Raw genomic sequence first — 6,551 nt, forward strand, 5'->3', positions numbered from 1 at the left:
CAAATAGGGGGTGAAGGAATAACAGTGCTCTATTAAACCAGGCCGTTAAAGAAGAGAGAAACATGCCAATGATCCGCTACCTGCAAGAAAAACTCCCAGAGTGGCTCCACCTGTCCACTGACAGGCCCATAGAACTCGAGAGAGCTCACCGAGCACTGAGGCCCCCACCAGCAGCCAAGACAACCACCGCACCAAATCACCATACGTTTCCAGAGATTCACCGACAAGGAGTCCTACAGGCGGCGAAAATCAACACCATTACAGTGGGAAACGCCAAACTCACTTTACACCAGGACCTGTCAGCTGGAATACGCCGAAAGTGCAGAGAGTTTGACGAGGTGAAGAAACACTTAACTGACCGCGGCATCATCATGGCATTCAAATATCCAAACGAGCCCAGGATTCTTCACCAAGGAGCCCTGCGACACTTCAAAACTCCCGAAGAGACAAAACGTTTTTTGAAGGACAATCCTGGCCACTGAGAAATGGACCAATGACTAAAAGCGATTGCTGTTATTACTAATAGAGGTAAGACAACATACGGCCGCCATCCAATGACCCACCAGCCCCGCTAAATGTCATTATAGCCGCATAGCTGCAGCCTGGCAATGTTTGTGTCTAGTCTGGTGAGTTGATCTTTTTCACCTCATGTTGAGGTTACATTCTAACCATTTCAAACATGTGGACCACAGTCTCACGTCTTTCTGGTCTGATGGTAATTTATCTTCCTAGCCTTTATGCAATCTGCGTAAAATGGGCGTTCATCATCCTGACACGATCTCTGAGCTCCCTCGGGCCATGGCTACTTACTGGTACAAAGTATCATCAAAACTATGATCTCATTAGAAAACTAAAATCACATTCCTATCTTTAACAAAAATACGTTCTGAATTTTTCATGTATCCTATACAGCATATTGGATGTAAACTTGACAGATAACGTGTGTATACTTTTCAAGTTACATTACATGATTGATACAATTTTTATACAATTTTTATGACATCACAAAATAGACATTTGTTTTCCATAGACCATCTCTCATCATTCCTCACATTCGGATGTTAGAAATATTGTTCCAGTGTTCACTTTTTGGACGTTAGAATTTTGGGCGGACAAAAGTATTTGGAGACAAAGGGACATTCCTTTATTTGATACTAAAGAGCAAGAGAGAGATTCTCAGCTGCATAAAATTTACGACCGGGTGTGAGGTGTCAAAAAGCAGAGCAGCCCCCCCCCCCCCCCCCCCCTTTCCTCTTCCGTGGGTGAGAGAGGGCCTGGTTATTTGTCAATAATTGCCAAGCTGATCTGAGCCCTTGGATCCTCACGTGTAGTCATGACACTATATGGGCAACCAATTACTATCTTAAATATACATTACCTGTCAAAAGTTTGGACACACCTACTCATTCTAGGGTTTCTTTAAATTTTTACTATTTTCTACATTGTAGAATAATAGTGAAGACATCAAAACTTTGAAAGAATATATTTAATATTTTAGATTTGTCAAAGTAGCCACCCGTTGCCTTGATGACAGCGTTGCACACTCTCGGCATCCTCTCAACCAGCTTCACCTGGAATGCTTTCCAACAGTCTTGAAGGAGTTCCCACATATGCTGAGCACTTGTTGGCTGCTTTTCCTTCACTCTGCGGTCCATCTCATCCCAAACCATCTCAATTGGTTTGAGGTCAGGTGATTGTGGAGGCCAGGTCATCTGATGCAACACTTCATCACTTTCCTTGGTCAAAACGCCCTTACACCGCCTGGAGGTGTGTTGGGTCATTGTCCTGTTGAAAAACAAATGATAGTCCCACGAAGCGCAAACCAGATGGGATGGCGTATCCCTGCAGAAGGCTGTGGTAGCCATGCTGGTTAAGTGTGCCTTGCCTTCTAAATAAATCACAGACAATTTCACCAGCAAAGCACCCCCACACATCACACCTCCTCCTCCATGTTCACGGTGGGAACCACACATGCGGAGATCATCCGTTCACCAACTCTGCGTCTAACAAGACACAGCGGTTGCAACCAAAAATCTCAAATTTGGACTCATCAGAACAAAGGACAGATTTCCACCGGTCTAATGTCCATTGCTTGGCCCAAGCAAGTCTCTTCTTCTTATTGGTGTCCTTTAGTAGTGGTTTCTTTGCAGCTATTCGACCATGAAAGCCTGATTCACGCAGTTTTCTCTGAACAGTTGATGTTGAGATGCGTCTGTTACTTGAACTCTGTGAAGCATTTATTTGGGCTGCAATTTCTGAGGCTGGTATATCTAATGAACTAATCCTCTGCAGCAGAGGTAACTCTGTGTCTTCCTTTCCAGTGGTGGTCCTCATGAGAGCCAGTTTCATCATAGCGCTTGATGGTTTATGCGACTGCTCTTAAAGAAACTTTCAAAGTTCTTGAAATATTCTGTATTGACTGACCTTTGTGTTTTAAAGTAATGATTTCTCTTTGCTTATTTGAGCTGTTCTTGCCATAATATGGACTTGGTCTTTATAGGGCTATCTTCTGTATTCCACCCCTACCTTGTCACAACACAACTGACTGACTCAAACGCATTAAGAAGGAAAGAAATTCCACAAATGAACTTTGAACAAGGCACACCTGTTAATTGAAATGCATTCTAGGTGACTACCTCATGAAGCTGGTTGAGAGAATGCCAATAGTGTGCATAGCTGTCATCAAGACAAAGGGTGGCTACTTTGAAGAATCTCAATTCTAAAATATATTTTGATTTGTTTAACACTTTTTTGTTTACTACATGATTCCATATGTGTTATTTCATAGTTTTGATGTCTTCACTATTATTCTACAATGTAGAAAATAGTCAAACTAATGAAAAACCCTGGAATGAGTAGGTGTGTCCAAACTTTTGACTGGTATTGTATATGCCCCTAACAGAGATAGTCGGGCCTTCATGTCGAAAATGATAACCTTGTTCAATGAGCATTGCGTTTCCTTTATAGTGCTTGCTGGAGATTTTAATTGTACCCTTAACTCAACTCTGGACAAATCATCTCAAGTCACCACCACAAACCCTTGATCAGCAAAGATGTTCAACTCTTTCACTAAAGAGATGGGACTGATAGATATCTGGAGAGAGACTAATAGCTCATCTATGGACTATACATACTACTCTAATGTCCATAACACCTACTTTCATATAGATCACATTTTTATCCCAAAGGTTTTTATAAATTCTGCCACTTGTACAATCGGACCCATAGCACTGTTGTTACGTTCGTCGTTAAATGAAGACCAAGGTGCAGCGTGGTAGGCGTACATTTTCTTTAATTTTAAATGTTCCACCAAAACAATACACAACTCAACGAACGTAAAGCTAGGGGTGAAACACATGCAACACACAAAGACAAGATCCCACAACTGAAGGTGGGAAAAAGGGCTGCCTAAGTATTTACCCCAATCAGAGACATAGACAGCTGCCTCTGATTGGGAACCATACTCGGCCAACAAAGAAATATAAACATAGATTTCCCACCCTAGTCGCACCCTGACCTAACAAATAGAGAATTTAAAGGATCTCTAAGGTCAGAGCGTGACAACTGTCAGATCACGCCTTTGTCCACCTCCGCTTTGACCTCTGTAAAACATCCAAACTAAACTTGGACTATACTCGGGAGATAAAAAAAAAAAGTTTTCTTTGCTAAACAGAAATACCATGAGTATAGCAATAGGCCTAGCAGATTGCTTGCTTAACCATTAAAAAAAAGAGCAGTCAGAGCGTACAATCATGGCCATCCAAACAGCAGATGACAAGGTCACATATGATCGAAATAAGATACATTTTACTTTTCATGTTTTTTACTGCAAATTATATACTTCTGAGAGAAAACATACGGGTGCCGAACTCCATTCCTTTCTAGGGGGAATCTCGCTACAAAAGCTATCAGAGTCCGACTAAGAAGATCTCAACCCCTTCACTCCTGAGGAGTTCCTCGAGGCAATTATCTCAATGCCACCTAACAAGTCCCCAGGCCCAGATGGATTTCACAGAGAGTTCAAAGTACAAAGCTTTTTGGCCACAGCTTAGCCCTATTATCATGCCAATGCTGGATGATTTTTGCAAAAACAGAGCTCAGACTCTATGTACACAGCCCGCATTACAGTGTTGCTCAAAAAATACCCTCTATCCTGCTCGTCCTTCCGGCCCATAAGCTTGTTGGAATTTCGACTTTAAAATAATTACCAAATTGCTCACCAAAACACTAAACCCTCTTCTTCCCGAAAATAAACAAAGCGGACCAAACTGGATTTATTAGAGACAGGTACTCTTCTGATAATATTCGCCGTCTTTTTGATATTTTTGATCACGTAAAGGCACAGAAGACCCCTGTCCCGCTAGCTTCACTGGATGCTGAGAAGATGTTCGACAGGATGGAGTGGAGCTTTCTGTTCTCAGTTCAATATGGACCCAAACTTTATTAAATGGATTAGGTCCCTATATTCTCACCCAAATGCCATGGTGACTACTAACAGTCTGAATTCTGACAGATTCCCTTTGGGACGTGGCACAAGACAAGGATGCTCGCTGTCCACCCTGCTCTATTTGTTGGGGGCGGAGCCTTTGGCGGAGTTGATAAGAGCAATCCAAGTATTGTGGGTGTTTCTGTAGGTGGCCTTCAGCACAAAATGTCGCTCTACACAGATAATGTCTTGCTCTACATATACAACCCTGAGAAATCCCTCCCATTTTAGACACAATTGCTCAGTACGGCAAGTTTTCAGGATATAAGACACATTTGAACAAATCCACTGTTTGCCCTCTCCATCTTACATTCACCAGCTCTATGAAGACACTGTCCGTTCCAATGGAAGACACAGGGGTTTCAATACCTTGGGATCTTTGTAACACCAGATCGGAATTGCCTTTTCAAGGAAAATGATCTCCCTCTCCTGGATCGAATCAAGAATGATCTTCGAACCTGGATCTCCCTCCCAATTAGCTTAATCGGAAGAATCAATGTTATCCGTATGAACATCCACCCTAGATCGAACTATTTATTTCAGATGCTCCCATGCTATCTCCCAGTTTCTTTTTTCAAAACAACTAACCAAAGCATCACCAAATGTATATGGAGCAATAAAAAACCTAGGATCAAGTTCTCCACTCTATCGAGAACTGAATCTATGGGCGGTCTTGCCCTTCCCTGGCTTCAATTCTACTACTGGTTTGCCCAAATCCGCAATATGCTAACATGGATCACAAACAGACAAGACTCAATGTGGATTCGGATAGAGGGCCAATCCTGTGGTTCATTGCCCCCAAGCTCAATTATATTTATTAATAACTTTAGGGAAGTGGGCAACATAGCCAAAACTTTTGTGATTTACAACACCCTACTAGCGTGGAAGGACTGTAAGAAATACCTTGGCATTTCCTCCCCTCACTCGCCTATAGTATGCAACCCAGACTTGCCAAAAGCCCTGAGCCGTGCTAACTTTAATGTTTGGCATACACTAGGGATCAGGACCTTTTCAGACCTGTTTCATCAGAACACAACTACACTGAAATCCTTTCAAGACCTCTGCAGTGAATTCAATGTACCAAGATACATTTCTTGAAATATTTCTTCAAATTAGACATGTAATTTCCTCCTTCACTTCCAAGAGGAGGTTTAGAATGAATCTGAATGAAGTCGAGACCCTTCTTGCTTACAGCACAATTCATTAAAGGCAAAATCTCCTACATCCATAGACTCCTTTCTGAGAGTGTGGGCTCCTTCTTTATTCCTTTGAAAATAATTTGGGAAAAGGACCTTAATCTGACTATCAGTGATGAGTTTTGGGTGGATGTTTGCGACAGGGTATACTGCCCCTCTACCAATGTAAAAATGAATCTAATTACACATTTTTTGTACAAATTGTATTACACCGCAGTGAGACTCCATAGAATGAATACATACATTTCTCCTGATTGTAAAAGATGTACCTCTGAAAGTGGAACCTATGTGCATGTATTTTGGAGTTGTAGAGAGATTACCAGATTTTGGCAATCTATACATACTGTTGCACGGAACATACTAGATGTAGAGTTTGGTATGACCCTGTGTCTCTATCTTCTTAATGCCCAGCAGGACTTTGTTCTTGATCCCGACAGAGAAAATGTGTTTATGACTGTACTTACCTTGCTAAGAAATGTATTCTCCTACTGTGGGCTTCTAATTCTTCTCCTACATTTAAAATGTGGATTGCCCAGGTTTGATAGACTCTGATCTCAACTATATTTCAAATTGGACAGGGTGAATGATGTGATTTGGGAAATGAGTGTCTATATATGTTGTGTTAAGGTGCTGTAAATTATCTGCTCGTTGTCTCAGCTAAAGCTGGACGTAGCTAACATGATCACAGATAGTGCTGCTGCAAATTTGTTGTTTGATTTGTTTTATATTTTATTATATTATTTATGGTTGCCACATCTGTGAATGTGGAATGTGTTTTCTTTGTTGATTTGAAAAACAAGAAAACTTACTAAAACTTTAAATTGAAAAAAAATACAGGTTAAAAAAATACAAAATACAAAGATACAGGT

The sequence above is a fragment of the Salvelinus alpinus genome, chromosome 18, assembly GCF_045679555.1.
Source record: "Salvelinus alpinus chromosome 18, SLU_Salpinus.1, whole genome shotgun sequence".
NCBI lineage: Eukaryota > Metazoa > Chordata > Actinopteri > Salmoniformes > Salmonidae > Salvelinus > Salvelinus alpinus.